Raw genomic sequence first — 21,617 nt, 5'->3', positions numbered from 1 at the left:
TATATAGTCTCTCTGCCATAACGACTCAGTTCAATTTCGTATGACATTACCTCAGTTGAGCACGGGGCTCTCAGAGGGCTGTTCACTCAGTGTGATAATCTTAAATTGTACTGTACTGTATTCGTTCTGGACCAAGTGTAAATATAGCAGTCTGTTGAGAGTCAATGTCTCATCTGGAGGGGTTTATTAGAGTCTCTTCATTGTGTAGGTTGGAGGCCTTCTGCGCACTAGGCTTGTAGTCTGGTGTCAGGCTGCTGTAGTCAAAATCAAATCACATTTTATTTGTCACATGCACCGAATACAACAGGTGTACACCTTACAGTGAAATGCTTAATTACAATGCCGCTTTAAGAAAATCCCCCCAAAAAAGCAAGAGATAAGAATAACAAATAATTAAAGAGCAGCAGTAAATGACAATAGCGGGGATATATACAGGGGGTACCGGTACAGAGTCGTGGGATGGAGCCTGGTGTCAGGCTGCTGTAGTCTGCTATCAGGCTGCAGTAGTCTGGTGTCAGGCTGCTGTAGTCTGGTGTCAGGCTGCTGTAGTCTGGTGTCAGGCTGCTGTAGTCTGGTGTCAGGCTGCCGTAGTCTGGTGTCAGGCTGCCGTAGTTTGGTGTCAGGCTGCCGTAGTTTGGTGTCATGCTGCCGTAGTCTGGTGTCAGGCTGCTGTAGTCTTGTGTCAGGCTCCATCTCAAATGGCAACCTATTCCCTAAATAGAGTACTACTTTAGACCAAGGCCCATAGGGCTCTAGTATAAAAGCAGTGCACTATATAAGAAATAGGGTGCCATTTGGAATGCAGGTGCTGTCTCTCTTACACAAATACACACTCATGTGACAACCTTGACACGCAAAGGACTTGGCAGCCCTGGTCTCGTGTGGATTTGTTTGGAAGTGTCAGAATGGAACACTTCCAGCCTCTCACAATGTGGTCCAGTCCTAGAACCCCTCCACCCCCCCAGCCTCTCACAATGTGGACCAGTCCTATTACACCCCCCCCCCCCCCCCCCCCGTTTCCGCTCACAATGTGGACCGGTCCTATTATCCCCCCAGATTCTTCTCACAATGTGGACCAGTCCTAGAACCCCTCCTCCCACTCAGGCTCTCATGATGTGGACTAGTCCTAGAACCCCTCGTCCCCCCCAGCCTCTCACAATGTGGACCAGTCCTAGAGCCCTTCCACCCCCCGAGTGGCACAGGCGTCACTACGGACACCCTGGTTCAATTCCAGGCTGTATCACAATCGGCCGTGATTGGGAGTCCCATAGGGTGGCGCACAATTGGCTCAGCATCATCTGGGTTAGGCCGTCATTGTAAATAAGAATTTGTTCTTAACTGACTTCCCTAGATGAATAAAGGTTGAATAAAAAAACAACAGTTTCCTCTCACAATGTGGACAAGTCCTAGAACCCCTCCACCCCCCGTAGCCTCTCACAATGTGGACAAGTCCAAGAACCCCTCCACCCCCCTCAGCCTATCACAATGTGGACCAGTCCTAGTACCCCTCCACCCCCCAAAGCCTCTCACAATGTGGACCAGTCCTAGAACCCCTCCACCCCCCTCAGCCTATCACAATGTGGACCAGTCCTAGTACCCCTCCACCCCCCGAAGCCTCTCACAATGTGGACCAGCCCTTTAACCCCCTCAGCCTTTCACAATGTGGACCAGTCCTAGATCCCCTCCACCTCCCTCAGCCTTTCAGAATGTGGGCCAGTCCTAGAACCCTTCCTCAGGCTCTCACAATGTGGACCAGTTCTAGAACCCTTCCACCCCCCTCAGCCTTTCACAATGTGGACCAGTCCTCGAACCCCTCCACCCCCCGTAGCCTCTCACAATGTGGACCAGTCCTAGAACCCCTCCACCCCCCGTAGCCTCTCACAATGTGGACCAGTCCTAGAACCCCTCCATCCCCCGTAGACTTTCACAATGTGGACCAGTCCTAGAACCCCTCCACCCCCCGTAGCCTGTCACAATGTGGGCCAGTCCTAGAACCCTTCATCAGGCTCTCACAATGTGGACCAGTCCTTGAACCCCTCCAACCCCCCCCCCCCCCCCCCCCCCGTAGCCTCTCACAATGTGGACCAGTCCTTGATCCCAGAATGTGTAGAATTCACTTTTAACTGGGACCATATGGTGCTTGTGGTGTGAAGGACCAATTTCCACCATTACACTTTATATAAACACACTTCCTCACTGGATGGATTTTATAGTCTGGGAGCTGGTGAGATGGATCAGCTCTGCTATGATCTGGGTTTAGTTTGGGGGAAAAGTTGACTTTCACCAAAATGAACATTCTAACTTGTTTTCACTCAAAGTTGATTCAAATTGTGACCTAGATTTATATAGGCCTTTGTGAAAATGTAATATACTCTGTGTGAATGGGTCTGTGTCTGTCTGTCCTTCTCTGTGTCTCCCGTTGTGTCTTGTCTGGTCCGTGTATGTTTGATTGTGTTCTTCAAAATGGATGTGTTGAGTTACTGTCCCTCAGTGGAATTTGTGCTATTTGCTGTTAACACAGTTTAGAATGGGGCATTGAGATCAAACCCCCCCTAGGGTCTGGGGAATGGCGAGCTCCGCCTGCCTCCACTCATTACCCCGCTGCCCTAAGGGCCAAAGCACCACGGCCTGACGGGGAGAGAAAGAATGCTATTGATCCAGACTCACCCAAAATAATCAAATCAATTCATTTTGTCCTCTTTTAGCTCTGTCTGCCTGCCAGGCTTTGATGTAGGGAGCTGAAAGACCCGTGGAGAAGTCTCTTCCTTTTATCTTCACAGAAACTGATCCATTTTAGCCACAAGTAGCCCATATGTCAGAACATGCTCCTCAGAACAGCAGGCTCTTCATATGGCCTCTCAGTCCTCACTGGAATGGCATCTCTCTCTCTGTCTCAACACTATTTATATCCTGTTCCACTTTTAAAATTGACAATATTCCACTTTTCTGAAGGACAATGCCTAAGCTAGTTAAAGACGATTATAGAAAAAATTCTAAACTGCCCTTGTGTATTTTGCGGTTGAGTAACACATACAACCTGTGATGTTCTAATGGAGGTTTTGAGCAACATTGCTAGGTCGGTCTCTTTCAGCATTAACATTTACAACTGCTTTGTCTGGCTGCCAAATTTAAACAGGCGTCAGTGATTTCACAGCCAACCTACACACTGGACCATACACACACACACACACACACACCACACACACACACACACACACACACACACACACACACACACACACACACACCACACACACACACACACACACACACACACACACACACACACACACACACACACACACACAACTGTTTACATTTTATCTGAGGGATTCCATCCATGTGTTCCTGAGTGTTTCTAAATAGAATGTTTTATTACATGTTTTCACGACTTACTTTGCCTCTGTTCTGATCTCCTGTCCTGTCCTGTCTTGTCCTCTCCTCTCCTCTCCTCTTCTCTCCTCTCCTCTCCTCTCCTCTCCTCTCCTCTCCTCTTCTCTTCTCTTCTCTTCTCTTCTCTTCTCTTCTCTTCTCTTCTGTCCTCTCATCTCCTGTTCTCTCATCTCCTTAGTTAGAGTGAAAACAAATATGTACACTCCCTGAATCAGCGTGAACCAGGACAGGGAAAATAATGACATTGATCTAAGGAGTTATATTAATGGGAGAGAGAGACGTGTGAGAGAGAGAGAGACGTGTGAGAGAGACGTGTGAGAGAGACGTGTGAGAGAGAGAGAGAGAGAGAGAGAGAGAGAGAGAGAGAGAGAGAGAGAGAGAGAGAGAGAGAGAGAGAGAGTGGGAAAGGCAGATGCACAGTGTTATCCCGCACAGAGGAACCACACAGACCTTGTTAAAACCACAGACATCATAATCAATATGGCTGCTTGGCTGATGCATACCTCTGTTATGACTACAGAAAGATATTCAGAGCAATTTGCAGACACACACTACAGTAATTGTTAAGAGACTTGAGGCTTGGAGAAAAGTATACATTATGTGTAAAGTTTCAATACGTTTTTCAGAAAAGGGCTTTTGAGATCAACACGCCTATTGGACAGTTCTTGTTATTCCATACAGAGTTTCAAGCCTATTGGACGGTTCTTGTTATTCTATACAGAGCTTCAAGCCTATTATACAGTTCTTATTATTTCATACAGAGCTTCAATGTAAAGAGAATAAGGTACATGACATCGTCTATGTTTGTGAAAAATAATGACAACTTCCTACATGACCTATTGCTATATACATCTACACTACTATATTCATGTCCTGGAAAATGTATGTTTATTGTCTTAGGTCTAATATATCAGAGATAAATTAGTAACATTGACTTGACATTATTTCAGTCTCTCCCACCACCTTGGTTCTCTCGTATTCTCTAAGCTTTGGTTAGGCTTGAAGTTGAAGGTTTACGAAGTGATGGGGTCATTTGCTGTGTGTGGTCAGCGGTGTAATCTTAAATCTCATCCCGCTGTATGGAGGGGTATTGATCGGCAGTCTTAACTGAAACCTCCCCTCATCTCTTCATCTTATTTTTAAAGGGCAGTAGCGAAAGAAAGTGATGGAGAGAGAAAGAGCAAGGGAGAGGGTAAAAGACTGAAAAACAGACACAGTCCACTTACAATGTGAAAGGAATCTCAGTTGTGCCCTTCAGAGGAGAAAGTGTAGACAAAGACACTCCGCTGTTTGCTCCTCTCTCTCTCTCTCTCTCTCCCTCTCTCTCGCTCTCTCCCTCTCTTGCGCTCTCTCACGCTCTCTCGCGGGCTCTCTCTCTCGCCCTTGCTCTCGCTCTTGTGCAGTCTCGCTCTCTTTCTCTCTCGCTCTCTCGCGCTCTTCTAGCCATGGCCAAGCAAGTTTGTGTACATTAAGCGTAAATTAAGGTTGGGTTTGTTTCAATCCTGCCCACATGCCCACAGCTGGCAGCACACAAGTAATCATCAATTCTGAGCACAGCTGCACATGACTGATCATAACGCCCATGGTCATTTTGGGTTAACTTTGGATATCCCTATGGGGCAGGTTAAGGACCAACAGTAAATTACACTATGTACATGGGACAATATGTAAAAATTCCAATAGCTCTAAATTTCAATGACTTAAAAACCTCAAACCAACTATAAATTGTAGAAATGTATGTTGTATACATATATTGAAAGCATTTAATGAGAACTAAAAGGTGAGCAACGTGAAAATATTGTCTAATTTACATGGTATAATTCATTGACGGCCCAAACTAGCACCGGAGATTGGCTATCCAAAGTCAAATCAATTTTGCCTGGTTGTAAGCTAATTGGCGAAATAATTTTACTAACTCTTCCCACGTGCGAACACACACTAAAGACACCCACATCAAACCCCGAAAAGCAAAACACATTTGAATTATATCATGGTCGCTAGCGTTTCTTAATGAACCAAATCTAAAGCCCTTTAAAGGGACGGGTCCTTTAAAGGTACGGGGTCAGGGCGTCCTTGTGTTGATTCATAGGGCACTGGGGCAGTTAAAGGGGCCGTGTGCTGGGCTACTGTAACTCCAACACAATAGCCCTGTTGTCACTTTCCTTATGGAATTCCTCATGTCCCTGATCTGTTCCTGCTAGCTTCCGGAGCTTTGTGTGTCCGTGCATGTGTGTGTGTCCGTGTGATTGTGTGTGTCCGAGCATGTGAGTGTGTGTCCCTCCGTGTGCGTGTGTCAGTGTGTGTGTGTGATCGTGTGTGTCTCTCTGTGTGCGTGTCCGTGTGATTGTGTCCCCTTGTCAAATCAAATCAAATCAAATGTGTTTAGCAGATGTTATTGTGGGTGTAGCGAAATGCTTGTGTTTCTAGCTCCGACAGTACAGTAATATCTAACAGTTTCACAACATATACCCATAATACACTTACATTTAAGTAAGAAATGTACTATGAATATACATACATATATGTCAGAACGGCATTGGACTAAGATACAGTAGCATATTATAGAATACAGTATATACATATGAGATGGGTGATGCAATATTTAATAAAAAACAATTAAAGTGACTAAGACACCATAGAATAGTATAGAGTACAGTTTATACATATGAGATGAGTAATGCAAGATACAGAGACATTATTAAAGTGGCTAGTGTTTCATTTCCTTAAAGTGGCCAGTGATTCCTAATCTATGTCTATAAGCAGCAGCCTCTGATGTGCTGGAGATGACTGTTTAACAGTCAGTGGTGTAGTATCGAATACAATATAGTATATACATATGAAATGGGTGATGCAATATGTAAGCACAATTTAAAAGTGACTAAGATACCGTAGAATAGTGTGGAGTGCAGTTTATACATATGAGATGAGTATGCTAGATATGGAAACATTATTAAAGTGACTAGTGATCCATTTCTAAAAATGGCCAGTGATTCCTAATCTATGTCTATAGGGCAGCCGCCTCTGATGTGCTACTGTTGGTTGTTTAGCAAGTCTGATGGCCTTGAGATAGATGTTTTTCAGTCTTTCAGGCCCAGCTTTTATGCACCTGTACTGACCTCCTTATGGAAGATAGTGGGGTGAACAGGCAGTGGCTCAGGTGGTTGATGTTCTTGATGATCTTTCTGGCCTTCAAATCAAATTATATTTGTCACATGATCCAAATACAACAGGTGTAGTAGACCTTACAGTGAAATGCTTACTTACAAGCCCTTAACCAACAATGCAGTTTTAAGAAAATAGCAAAAAAAAGAAAGAAAAAAAGTCAGAGATAAGAAAAACAAATCATTAAAAAGCAGCAGTAAATATCAATAGCGGAGCTATATACAGGGGGTACCGGTTCAGAGTCAATGTGTCAATGTGCGGGGGCACCGGTGTCGAGTTAGTTGAGGTAATTATGTACATGCAGGCAGGGTTATTAAAATGACTATGCATAGATGATAACAGAGATTAGCATGAGCGTGGGGGGGTGGGGTGGGGGTGCAAATAGTCTGGGTAGCCATTTGATTAACTGTTCAGGGGTCTTATAGTTTGGGGGTAGAAGCTGTTTAGAAGTCTCTTGGACCTAGACTCTGCGCTCCAGTACCGCTTGCCGTGCGATAGCAGAGAAAACAGTCTATGACTAGGGTGGCTGGAGTCTTTGACAATTTATAGGGCCTTCCTCTGACACTGCCTGGTATGGAGGTCCAACGCATTACCGGGGGCAAACTCCCCGCCCTCTTGGACACCTACAGCACCCGATGTCATAGGAAGTGGTAGGCCTGATCACCGACAATGATGAGACAGCCCATAGGGAGGAGATCAGAGACCTGCAAGGACAACAACCTCTCCCATGATCAAGACAAAGGAGATGAATGTGGGCTACAGGAAAAGGAGGACGGGGCTGTAGTGGAGCAGGTTGAGAGCTTCAAGTTCCTTGGCGTCCACATCACCAACAAACTAATATGGTCCAAGCACACCAAGACAGTCGTGAAGAGGGCACGACAAACCAGGAGACTGGAAAGATTTGGCATGGGTCCTTAGATCCTCAAAAGGTTTTACAGCTGCACCATCTACAGCCCGACAGGATGCCGTGTTAACAACAGGTGTGAACTAGCAGTGAAATGCTTAAGGGCCCTTCCCAACAATGCAGAGAGAAAGAAAATTGAGAAATAATAGAAAAGTAATAACACGTAATAATAAATACACCATGATTAACAATAACTTAGCTATATACACGGTATCGGATTGATGTACAGGGGTACGAGGTAATTGAGGTAGATATATACATACAGGTAGGAATAAAAGTGACAGATTGTGAAAAGTAGCAGCAGCGTATGATGAGTCAAGAGTTAGTACAAAAAGGGTCAATGCAGACAGTCCAGGTAGTCATTTGGTTAACTATTTAACTCTTTAGCAGTCTTATGGCTTGTGGGTAGAAGCTGTTCAGAAACCTGTTGGTCCAGACTTGGTGCATTGGGACCGCTTGCCGTGCGGTAGCAGAGGGAACAGTCTATGACTTGGGTGGCTGGAGTCTTTGACAATTTTTAGGGCCTTCCTCTGACACCACCTGGTATAGAGGTCCTGGATGGCAGGGAGCTCTGCCCCAGTGATGTACTGGGTCGTAGTCACTACCCTCTGTAGCACTTTACGGTCGGATGCCGACCAGTTGCCATTCCAAGCGGTGATGCAGCCAGTCAAGATGCTCTCGATTGTGCAGCTGTAGAACGTTTTGAAGATCTGAGGGTCTTCTTTCAAAGAGTCTTCAATGCGGCTTTGTATGTGTCTCTGTGAGTGGAGTAAAGGTGATCTGGAGTTTTTTCACCTCTAGTTGCACACGTGACATGCTGGTAGAAATGAGGTAAAACGGATTTATAAAATGTGCAGTTTTGTCACACAACACAAGTGTGCAATTAGCATGCTGACTGCAGGAATGTCCACCAGAGCTGTTGCCAGTGAATTGAATGTTAATTTCTCTACCTCCCATGTCATTTTAGAGAATTTGGCAGTACGTCCAACCTACCTCACAACCACAGACAATGTGTAGCCACGCCAGCCAAGGATGCCCATTGGCGTGTCATTCATCCGCCGCCATCACCTCCTGTTTCAACATGATAATGCATGGCCCCATGTCACAAGAATCTGTACCCAATTCATGGGAGCTGAAAATGTCCCAATATGTCCATGGCCTGCATACTCACCAGACATGTCACCCATTGAGATGTTTGGGATGCTCTGTATCAACGCGTACGGCAGCGTGTTCCAGTTTCCACCAATATCCAGCAACTTCGCACAGCCATTGAAGAGGAGTGGGACAACATTCCACAGGCCACAATCAACAGCCTGATCAACTCTATGTGAAGGAGATGTGTCGCGTTTCATGAGGCAAATGGTGGTCACACCAGATACTGACTGGTTTTCTGATCCACTCCCCTACCTTAGTTGGTAGAGCATGGTGCTTGCAATGTGAGGGTTGTGGGTTTGATTCCCATGGGGGACCAGTATGAAAAATTATAAAAATACACTCGCTACTTACTGTAAGTAGCTCTGAATAAGAACGTCTGCTAAATTACTAAAATGTAAATGTTTTAAGGTATACTGTGACCAACAGATGCAAATCTGAATTCCCAGTCATGTGAAATCCATAGATTCGGGCCTAATTAATTTATTTCAATTGACTGATTTCCTTATATGAACTGTAACTCAGTAAAGTCTTTGTAATTGTTGCATGTTGCGTTTATATTTTTGTTCAGTGTAGATGAAAACTGTCTTGGTAAATAGGTATTCTAACTCAGGCGAGCAGAACCTTCAGACTTCCTGAATATTAGAGAATGCGCAGCAGCTACCCACCTCCCTTGAGCTTACCCGACACTACCGTTCTGTCCTGCCGATGCATAGAGAAATCAGCTATATGTGTATTATCCATGTCGTTGTTCAGAAAGTTTTCCATAAACCAAGGATATTACTGTTTCAGGTTTTGTCCAGGAAAAAAACACAAAATAGCTGATTTGGTCAGGAGTCTGCAAAATGGCCGCTATACATTCCAGCGCCATTCTCGGTCAACAGGTCTGTTAGGTTGACAGTACTCTCTCTCTCTCTCTAGTCAACAGGTCTGTTAGGTTAGCAGTACTCTCTCTCTCTCTCTAGTCAACAGATCTGTTAGGTTGACAGTACTCTCTCTCTCTCTAGTCAACAGGTATTTTAGGTTAACAGTACTCTCTCTCTCTAGTCAACAGGTCTGTTAGGTTGACAGTAGTCTCTATCTCTCTCTCTCTCTCTCTCTCTCTCTCACTAGTCAACAGGTCTGCTAGGTTGAAAGTACTCTCTCTCTCTCTCTCGCTCTCATCAACAGGTCTGTTAGATTGACACTACTCTGGCCCATGCTAGTCTAAGTGGAAAACTAATGCACACTGGCTCTTGTCATCCTTTTCCAATCAGGATGGGCTTTTTCTGACAGTTTCCTAACACACCTCTACAGAGGTGGATCAAAAATGTGATTTTCAAGAGCTATTGAGAATTTCAAGACCTCTGATATGTTTAGAATACACATGATTACTGTCCCTATTGTGTTGATGTAACGACTGTAGCTGTGTTCGAATACCAATATTAACATACCGTATACTACGCAATGAGTATGTACTACATATTATATACTATTAGTTCATTTTAGTATACTGTAAACAAACAGTATACGTTTAGTTGAGCATACTAGCTCTTTGCCTGTCTACCGGAAGTTGATGCTGTTGCTATGCAGCCTCTTGCTAGCTTGTTAGCATAACAAATTATTTGACATTTTACGACTTCGGGTGTGTTCTTAAATTCAATCTGGAGTGCCAGAGTGCGCTTGTAAATTCAGAGCATGTTGTCAGATTGTCCGTTTGTAAATTCAGAGCCTTTCGCTCTTGGAGCGCACACTGAACGCACAGGCCGAGGAGTAGGGTTGATTTAAGCGTTCTGACCTTACAACGGCAGTCAAGCACCAAGCTAACGTTGGCTTGCTTGCTAGCTACTTCCATACACAAATGAGACCAGTCTGACCATTTCAATCGCCCTAGCAGAGCTGGTTAGGAAGTTTTCATGTTATCCAGAGCGTTGGTGACTATCACTGCTACTGGCAACAATTTAATTACGCTTTTTTTGCCAACGTTTATTGACACCGGCCATATTCAACGAAGGTTGAGCGCTCGAAAATTCATTATTCTGTGCTCTGGTACACTTAAACGAGAGTGCTCTGAAATCGGAGTGGATAGCCAGAGTGAATTTACGAAAGCACCCGAATGTCCATTGAGAACGCACGATGACTATACCATTTTGCTAAGCTAAGAATGATGGGAATAATCAAGTCAATAAATGTTGGGTAGTTAGTTAGATAGCCTATATTAAGTATAGGCTATCTAATATAGGCTATGTTAGGTAGCTAGCTAACAACATACCGGTATATACTGCTGTAATGATACGCTATGTGGTTCGTAAGGACAGCGTAGCTAACAAATTGTCAGCAAATATAACATGTGAGGTAACTAATTTGAAATGTCATTATTTTATTACATTGATCAACATTTCCTTAACATTTGTCATAAATTTGTATCTGCTCTCATTGTACCTTGACTGCATATTTTCCACCATTTTCTTCAAATCTGGAAACGATGTGAAGCCACACCCATTTCTTGAAGAATTGCATTATGAGCCCTAAAGTACAGAAATATTGTCCTCTGCGTGTATACTTCATATTTTGGCAAATTTAGTATGACTTCCGGGAACTTTTGGCATACTAACTATATCCATACTATGATCAATAAGGATACTATATACTCATTTCATGTCACAAATACTACAGTTAGTGCGGTTAGTAAGAGTATTTGAACACAGCTTGTATGTTTCCTTTTCCCAATGCACATCGTCATGTTTCTTCTGGTTAGATACTTCATTAAATAGATGCTCATTTATGGCCATAAGGACAGCACATTTGTGACGATCGGCTCGATTCGGTCTTATGTAGAAAATCTTGAACAGTAGAGACAAAGAGCTAGAGATGGTATAAAGCAGTTTGCAAAAGTATTCACCCGTCTTGGCATTTTTCCTTTTTTGTTGCCATACAACCTGGAACTAAAATAGATTTTTATGGGGTTTGCATCGTTTGAATTACACAACATGCCTACCACTTTGAAGATACAAATATTTTTTCTTGTGAACCATACAAGAGATAAGACAAAAAAACAGAAAACTGGAGCGTGCATAACTATTCTCCCCCCACAAAGTCAATACTTTGTAGAGCAACCTTTTGCAGCAATTACAGATGCAAGTCTCTTGGGGTATGTCTCTATAAGCTTGGCACATCTAGCCACTGGGATTTTTGCCCATTCTTCAAGGCAAAACTAGTCCTGCTCCTTCAAATTGGATGGGTTCCGCTGGTGTTCTGCAATCTTTAAGTCATTCCACAGATTCTCAATTGGATTGAGGTCTGGGCCTTGATTAGGCCATTCCAAGACATTTAAATGTTTCCCCTTAAACCACCTGAGTGTTGCTTTAGTAGTATGCTTAGGGTCATTGTCCTGCTTGAAGGTGAACCTCCGTCCCAGACTCAAATCTCTGGAAGAGTGAAACAGGTTTCCCTAAAGAATTTCCCTGTATTTAGCGCCATCCATTATTCCTTCAATTCTGACCAGTTTCCCAGTCCCTGCCGATGAAAAACATCCCCACAGCCTGATGCTGCCATCACCATGCTTCACTGTGGGGATGGTATTCTCGGGGTAATGAGAGGTGTTGGGTTTGTGCCAGACATACAATTGAAGTCGGAAGTTTACATACAAATACAGCCAAATACATTTAAACTCCGTTTTAAACAATTCCTGACATTTTATCCGACTAAGAATTCCCTGTCTTAGGTCAGTTAGGATCACCACTCTATTTTAAGATTGTGAAATGTCAGAATAATAGTAGAGAGAATTATTTCTGTCAGCTTTTATTTCTTTCATCACATTCCCAGTGGGTCAGAAGTTTACATACACTCAATTAGTATTTGGTTGCATTGCCTTTGAATTGTTGGGTCAAAAATTTCGGGTAGCCTTCCACAAGCTTCCCACAGTAAATTGGGTGAATTTTGGCCCATTCCTCTGACAGAGTTTATGTAACGGAGTCAGGTTCGTAGTCCTCTTTGCTTGCACACGCTTTTTCAGTTCTGCCCACAAATTTTCTATAGGATTGAGGTCAGGGCTTTGTGATGGCCACTCCAATACCTTGACTTTGTTGTCCTACAGCCATTATGTCACAACTTTGGAAGTATGTTTGTGGTCCTTGTCCATTTGGAAGATCCATTTGTGACCAAGCTTTAACTTTCTGGCTGATGTCTTGAGATATGGCTTCAATATATCCACATCATTTTCCTTCCTCATGATACCATCTATTTTGTGAAGTGCACCAGTCCCTCCTGCAGCAAAGCACCCCCACAACATGATGCTACCACCCCCGTGCTTCATGTTTGGGATGGTGTTCTTCGGCTTGCAAGCCTCTCCCTTTTTCCTCCATACATAATGATGGTCATTATTGCCAAACAGTTCTATTTTTGTTTCATCAGACCAGAGGACATTTCTCCAAAAAGTACAATCTTTGTCCCCATGTGCAGTTGCAAACCGTAGTCTGGCTTTTTTTATGGCGGTTTTGGAGCAGTGGCTTCTTCCTTGCTGAGTGGCCTTTCAGGCTATGTCGATATTGGCCTTGTGGATATAGATACTTTTGTACCTGTTTCCTCCAGCATCTTCACAAAGTCCTTTGCTGTTGTTCTGGGATTGATTTGCACCTTTCGCACCACAGTACATTCATCTCTAGGTGACAGAACGCGTCTATTTCCTGAGCTATATGACGCCTGCATGGTCCCATGGTGTTTATACTTGCGTACTATTGTTTGTACAGATGAACATGGTCTGTAAACAATTGTTGGAAAAATTACTTGTGTCATGCACAAAGTAGATGTCCTTACCGACTTGCCAAAACTATAGTTTGTAACAAGACATTTGTGGAGTGGTTGAAAAACGAGTTTTAATGACTCCAACCTAAGTGTATGTAAACTTCTGACTTCAACTGTAGCTCAATTTTAGTCTCATCCGACCAGAGTACCTTCTTCCATATGTTTGGGGAGTCTCCCACATGCCTTTTTGCGAACACCAAACGTGTTTGCTTGTTTTTTTCTTTAAGCAATGGCTTTTTTTCTGGCCACTCTTCCGTAAACCCTGCTCTGTGGAGTGTACGACTTAAAGTGGTCCTATGGACAGATACTCCAATCTCCACTGTGCAGCTTTGCAGCTCCTTCAGGGTTATCTTTGTCTCGTTGTTGCATCTGATTAATGCCCTCCTTGCCTGGTTCGTGAGTTTTGTAGGGCGGCCCTCTCTTGGAAGGTTTGTTGTGGTGCCATATTCTTTCTATTTTTTTTATAATGGATTTAATGGTGCTCCGTGGGATGTTCAAAGTTTCTGCTATTTTTTTATAACTCAACCCTGAAAATGGAAACAACTGTTGAGAAAATGGCCCCTTGAATGTCTTGGTGAACCTACCGGAGAGCACTTCTTTGTCTACACCCATTCAGCATCGTTCACACCCGTAGCCCCACCCATCTCTTTAAGGATTCACATGTGAGGCCATGTGCTTAACAGTGAGTACGGTAGTGTACTAAACAACCAAAGATTTCAAGACCAAAGGCTGGTTTATACTACGTCTATCAACATGTCTGTAGGCAGTTGTCGCAGTGACATCACAAGCATTCTATTGTAATCTAACATCAATCTTGTCGTTATGAAAAACTTTAAACACAAAAACGACAGGTTGCATTACAGCAGCCTGGTGGTTCAAAATAGCGTAACTGGTGTATTTTAACACCAATAAACCCATCCGTTTAGATGTCAATCTTGCAAACCAGGCAACTAAAATTAACTTTCTAAACAATGTTTTGGTTCATTTCTAGTTTAGCCAAATTTAATTCGTTATTACAGGAAAATAAACTCACAACAATATCATTATTTACTAGTTAATGGTGAGCTAATTATAGGAAAATAGCTTACGGTTGTGAGTGTGATGAAATAAAAGCAGGGCATTCTACCAGAGAATTTTAGAACTTGGACACTGTCTCGTTGACCTAACGTTACATCCTAATTTTACTTTGGTGCAGGTCATGTTGTTCTTCACATTACCGTCTCTGGGAAACACACAATATATCAAATAAAATCAAAGTTTATTTGTCACATGCACAGGATACAGAAGGTGTAAACGGTACAGTGAAATGTTTACTTGCATAGTGGAGTCTTTTGTTTTGACATGTAATGTAGCTAGCTAGCTAACTAGCTAAACAATGAACCATAATCCCAACTCATAACGTTACTACCCTGCATGAATCTGCAGGTAGCTAAAGCTAACCAACTAGCATGGAGCAATGTTAGCTAGCTAACAGTAGGCTATAACTAGCAATGCAAATGGCTCTGAGATACAAATAATATTCCTACTCAGATCAGACACGTAACATTAGCTAGTGACCCAGCCAGCTAACGTTAGCTAGCTAGAAACAGTACGATTTAACTTGCAATGAAAATTACTTTCTGACAAAATTAGAAACGTATAGTATCTGAAAATGTAGCTAGCTAGCCTCTCTTACCTGTATACATGGATGAATTTCTCCCTCTATGTCACGGAAGCCATGGTTGCCCTTAGTTTAAAAATGTAATCTGAAGACAGATGTTTTATACAATACCCTTCTTCTGTGTATTCTCTTTTTGACTTCCTCCTCATTATTTGCAATCAAACGCCAGAACTTTCTCCATTCCCTAAGCTTACTCCGCTTCCACCAGACATTCCACTGATTTCAAAACTTAGTCCTCCAGAAAGTGGAGAGCATTAGCAACACTTACAGTGCATTCGGAAAGTATTCAGACCCCTTGACTTTCTCCACATTTTGTTACATTACAGCCTTATTCTAAAATGGATTAAATCATCCCCCCCCTCAATCTACACACAATACCCCATAATGACAAAGCAAAAACAGGTTTTTAGAAATGTTTGAACATTTATTAGAAACAAAAAACTGAAATATCACATTTACATAAGTATTCAGACCGTTTACGCAGTACTTTGTTGAAGCACCTTTGGCAGCAATTACAGCCCCAAGTCTTCTAGGATATTACACTACAAGCTTGGTACCGACCCGTAGCACTCACATCTGTAGCCATGAAGTGCTTTGAAAGGCTGGTAATGGCTCACATCAACACTGTTATCCCAGAAACCCTAGACCCACTCCAATTTGCTTACCGCCCCAACAGATTCCGAAATGATGCAATCTCTATTGCATTCCACACTGCCCTCTCCACCTGGACAAAAAGGAACACATACGTGAGAATTCTATTCATTGACTACAGCTCAGTGCTCAATACCATAGTGCCCTCAAAGTTCATCACTAAGCTAAGGACCCTGGGACTAAACACCTCCCTCTGCAACCAGATCGTGGACTTCCTGACGGGCTGCCCTCAGGTGGTAAGGGTAGGTAACAACACATCTGCCACGCTGATCCTGAACACGGGGGCCCCTCAGGGGTGCGTGCTCAGTCCCCTCCTGTAATCCCTCTTCACCCATGACTGCATGGCCAAGCACGACTCCAACACCATCATTACCAACAGTGGTAGGCCTGTTCACCGACAACGATGAGACAGCTTATTGGGAGGAGGTCAGAGACCTTGTGGTGTAGGGCCAGGATAACAACATCTCCCTCATCTTGGTCAAGACAAAAGAGATGCACACCCCCATTCTCATCGACGAGGCTGTAGTGGAGCAGGTTGAGAGCTTAAAGTTCCTTGGTGTCTACACACCAAGACAGTTGTGAAGAGGGCACGACAACACCTTTTCCCCCTCAGGAGACTGAAAAGATTTGTCATGGGTTCACAGATCCTCAGAAAGGTCTACAGCTGCATCATCGAGAGCATTCTGACTAGTTGCATCACCACCTGGTATGGCAACTGCTCGGCCTCCGACCGCATGGCACTACAGAGGGTAGTGAGTACGTTCCAGTACATCACTGGGGCCAAGCTTCCTGCCATCCAGGACCTCTATACCAGGTGGTGTCAGAGGAAGGCCCTTAAAATTGCCAAAGACTCCAGCTACCCTAGTCATAGACTGTTCTCTCTGCTACCGCACAGCAAGAGGTACCGGAGCGCCAAGTCTTGGTCCAAAAGCCTTCTTTACAGCTTCTACCCCAAGCCATAAGGCTCCTAAACAGCTGATCAAATGGCTACCCAGACTATTTGCATTGTTGTTTAAGGGCTTGTAAGTAAGCCATTTATCCATTTAAGTGAGTTGGCCATTATTAATAATAGTGAATTTGTACAATGTTCTCTCAGAGTGTGTCTGTGTGTGGTGTTTTACTTATCAACATACAGTATCAAACATTGCGAGGAAAAATGCAGTTGTGTTCAGCCATGATAAAGCCATATATTTCTCTAGGCCAGTCTATGGCCTCTTGGGTCCTGACATGCCTTATTCCCTGTGTAGATATCAAACCAGGCGTGCTGGGAGAAATTGGGGGTTGCCCTGAACACATTCCCCGGGATCCCTTTGTCACACATGATGGAGTGAAGGGTTTACTTCTCCTCCCTTCTCTTGTCAGAGCCAGAAAAGTGTCTACCGCCAGTCTGTCCAGTCACTCGTTTAGAGACGTTACAACTGCAGCTTTTCCTGCAGGCACTTTTACGGCCACTATAAATCCAGCCTGTTTAAATCCTGCCTGTTTAAATCGGCTTTTACTAAGATATCTGATGCACAGCATTCTTCAGGTGCTTAAAAGGCCCTTTTAAATCATTTACCCCGAAATGTATTTAATGGGTGAGTGATGCACTATGTGGATAGAAGTGGACAGAGGCTTTATTGTTGACCGTGTTGGTATTTTTCTATGTTAACAAAGAGAGCATAATGAACAGTACAAATGGAAGGATGTTTTGAGTTGCAGTCCATTTCGGATTAAGTGCACATCTGGTAAATGCAAACTCCATTTGTCTTCATCTAAAACCACTTTTGTCCTTCTGGATATCTGCTCTGTTTTACTGCTCTGAGGTGACTGTATTTTTAAACCCATTCGGGGAACATGGTGTTCCATGTGTTCCGTGTTCTCTATGGTTTAATGGAGTCTTAGGGAGCATACTGTATGCCAGGTATTATTTTTCTGCTTTCTTTATCCATTATCATTTATTCTCACCTATTTCTCTGAGACTTGCAGTGCCCTCTTTGTCCTTCTGCCCTGAAATGCATCTTTTGTTTGTGTATCATATAATCGATTTACGAGCCCCTCTCTCCCAGGGATGTCGTGGTGCCACCGTGCACCATGCCAGTGTTTGTCATCTTTAAGAGGTGTTTTGGTGGTGTGGTTACGATGTTAGCAGTGAATGTATATTTTACATGGTGTTGTATGTGAGAGCAGCTCTTAAAACCCCTGGCAGTTAAAAGGAGAGCAGCAACACAGCAGTCCCTGAAAGGCCTAGGTCACCTTTACTACCGGCCAATCACTGCAAGCCTGAACGATTGCTGTGCAACGCCAAGGAGCAGCTTACACACACACACACACACACACACACACACACACACACACACACACACACACACACACACACACACACACACACACACAAACACAAACAGAGAGAGACGCACAGAGCCTACAAACACTTTTGAAATGGAAATCAAGGATATACTGTATAGGACATGGTGTCGGAGGAATGTTCATTCAGGAAAAAGGATGGGACTTTATTTTCTATTGACATGGAAATTATTTCCCCAATATTTTCACTCAATGGGTTAGCTTCAGTTTCTGTTACTGATTGAGAGTTGTATCTCAGTCCAAATGAAAGATGGGGGGTTGATAGGGAATCAAATAGGACTGACGGTCCTTTCTCTTCTCTTCTGTTAATAGGGAATCGAATAGGACTGACTGTCCTTTTTACTTCTCTTCTCTACTCTACTCTGACAAACACACATTGTCATGTCAGACAACATTAAGATCCCCTCAGATCCACAGGAACTGCATCTTTGAACTTAAACTGTGGAAAAATATCCTAAGTATAGGTCTGACTCCAGATACGTGTGGCTGCCATCCCAGATCTGTGTGTAAGATGAAACGCACCAGCCTATTGCAATATCCGCTATCATATTATGGCACTAGACAGTATCATATGGGTCTCTTTCAAACTTTCAGACAGAGTAGGAAGTAGTATATGAGGGCTTTACAGCATGTCTGGCTCACAATACAAAGTGTGTGTGTGTGTGTGTGTGTGTGTGTGTGTCTGTCTGTCTGTCTGTCTGTCTGTCTGTCTGTCTGTCTGTCTGTCTGTCTGTCTGTCTGTCTGTCTGTCTGTCTGTCTGTCTGTCTGTCTGTCTGTCTGTCTGTCTGTCTGTCTGTCTGTCTGTCTGTCTGTCTGTCTGTCTGTGCGAGCAATACCAAGAAGGTGTGGTGATGTCATCGTGTCTTATTCAGGATGCTATACAGCTGGAGAGAGGGTATGGAAGAGTGAATACCTCAGGGTTGTACAGGGGATTGGATATATTTGTTTTGGAAAAGGCATGTATGACCCATCCTCTACGATTTGCTAGAGGACATCCTGTGTAAAGCTCATGTCCACATCATTACTGGCAGGATCTCAAAACCTCCCATGGAAATTGGCTTAAAAGCAAAAAGTATATATTTAAATAAATATAATGAGTTAACATATTTAATTTATATTTTTTCAGTATATTTATTGGCCTTGACTAACAGGACACAAGGCTTAAAATAAGAAAAAAACAAAGCAATCATCTGCATAGAACCACATAGGTAATTTAAATACTTTCACACACACACTCACACATCAAACATTGGTAGTGTTGAGGCTCAAACTGTTTTACTGTTGCAGCAACTAGCAATTAGCAGATGATTCAGAGCTTTGATTGGGAGCCATTTTGTGTCAAGCGTGTTTACTCTTGTGCACAGCACTGCACTACATTAACACTAATGATGGTAATGGCCTCCCATCACATTGACAGGCCCATTTTTTAGATCCCTCTTAATTGTAATTAAGGCCTGATTAACGGGTTTGGTGGAGGAAGAGTTTTATTCTCCTCAGTACAATATACCATAATATGTTATGAAAGCAATCAAGGGGCTGTCATTTAGTTCTCTAATGAGTCTCTACTACACATAACAAACTTCACGTTTCCCTTTGCTATTCTTTTTCTAGACCAGCGGGGAGTAAAAACCAGGCCGCGAGTTTCACAATTCCACTGCTGGTTCTTTTTTAGCTGGTAGTAAATTGGTTGATGAATGTCTAGGGTTGCTTCCGGTAACTTTCCCCAAATTCCCAGGTATTCCAGAAATCTTGGTTGGAAGATTCCGGTTTTCCGGTTTATTCCCTCCTGTGTCCAGGAATCTTCCAAACAAGATTTCTGCAAAACTTGGGAATTTTGTCAAAGTCACTGGAATTTGGCAACCCTATGAATGTCATTGATGCTCCAGTCCAGAGATTCCACTCACCTGGTAACCCAGGTATGAATCAGTCCCTGGTTAGAAGGGAAGAATGAAAACCAGCAGTCCTACAGACCTCAAGTCACTGATCACTGCTCTCAGTGACTGAAGACCACAGCTTTGTTATTCATTCAAACATGTCTTTCTCTCACTTTCTCTCTCTCTCTCTCCCTTTTCAGATAAACTTCTGTGTGAGTGTGTGAGCGTATTTCTTCTCATGGAAGTCTGTGTGTTTACACATATTTCCTCTGGACAGTGTCCTGATGCCAGTGTGACAGCAACATGGTGTGCTCTGGCCTGGGTGGGTTGTGGTTAACACCCTTCACCCATGTGGACTCCAGGGCCCTCCTAGGCCTGCTCACTGTCAGCCTGGCTCAGCCTAGTTGTGACACCACCCTGCATGATGGAACCACTGGGAAGGTACCTGACTGCTTGTTTTATTCCCCTGTCCTATAGAGCATGAAAAAGAGGACTAATTAGAAGACACTTGCCTGTCTTCTCTCTCTCTTTTTCTTTCTTTTTCTGGAAACTCTCTCTGTCCCTCTCCTTCTATCTCTCGCCGATAACTCTTATTTTACCTCTACATATCTCTTCTCTCTCTTCCTCTCATTCTCCCATGAGGATCATTTAGACAAAGATATGCTCTGGTGCTTTACCACCAGACACTAAAGCCTAAGGTGGACTGGGCTGTCAGGCCCTCAACCTACTCCTTGGCAGAGACAGCTCCCTCCCTCCCCACCCGTCACACTGATAGTGTGTTCCATGTTACCAGGCCCATTATTGACAAGTCTGTCTTAAAAGTGTGTTAAGCTTTGCTTCAGCAGTACATACACAATCAAGGCTCGACCCTAACAGAACAGACACCAAAACAAATGTTGTTTGACTAACGGCAATTGTGGCCTCTATTTTGCAGCCTCAGTCATTGATAACCAGCGGTCGGTCTTACAAGTGAAAGTCACGTATTGTGCTTTTAATGCGTCTTGTGTTTTGCTGTTGTGTTTGCAGGTGAATGAGGAGACGGTGGAAAGGCTGGTGGTTCAGTACCCTCACATCGTGTTCAGTACGGAGATGCAGGACTGCAAGAGAACCCTGGAAAGAGCCTATCAGATGGGCTGGAGCCCCAACACATCCACCGCTTTATAGCCACCGCTGGATTACACTCACACACACACACACACACACACACACACACACACACACACACACACACACACACACACACACACACACACACACACTCACTCACTCACTCATTCGCATACATGTGCACACACACTGATAAAGGCGGGGTGCACAGTCAAAGTGGAAACACACACACCACATTATCATTATTTTTATTTATTTTTTAATCTATGGATCTTTTTGGCATTCCATTTTAGTTCAGTGATAACTCCCAGACAAATCATACTGTACATCAGTGTACAGTGTTGGGATTGTGTATCAAATAAACATAGTGCTCTTCTTTTGACAAGAGACCTAGAGTATGTGGCAGCCCTATGTCTCTGGTCAAACGTAGCGCTACATTATCTGGTGATAGGGTGTCGTTGTAGGTTTGACTTCCGCTCTACTGGGAGTTTTGTGGGACTTACATTTCCCCCAACACCAATCTGGATGCAATACCAGGCTTGAAAACACAGAGCACATTGAGCAGCGACTGAAAACAAGTAAACA

At 43.5% G+C, this 21,617-nt stretch overlaps 1 pseudogene; it reads left to right on the top strand.

Moving 5' to 3' along the window:
• The window catches only part of LOC123729168 (uncharacterized), a 792,531-nt pseudogene extending 771,442 nt beyond the window's left edge, over positions 1 to 21,089 (top strand).
• The last annotated feature ends 528 nt before the right edge of the window (positions 21,090 to 21,617 follow it).

Source organism: Salmo salar, chromosome 20 (genome assembly GCF_965601325.2).
Source record: "Salmo salar chromosome 20, fSalSal1, whole genome shotgun sequence".
In the NCBI taxonomy this organism is placed as follows: domain Eukaryota; kingdom Metazoa; phylum Chordata; class Actinopteri; order Salmoniformes; family Salmonidae; genus Salmo; species Salmo salar.
This window is presented reverse-complemented; position numbering and strand designations above follow the sequence as displayed.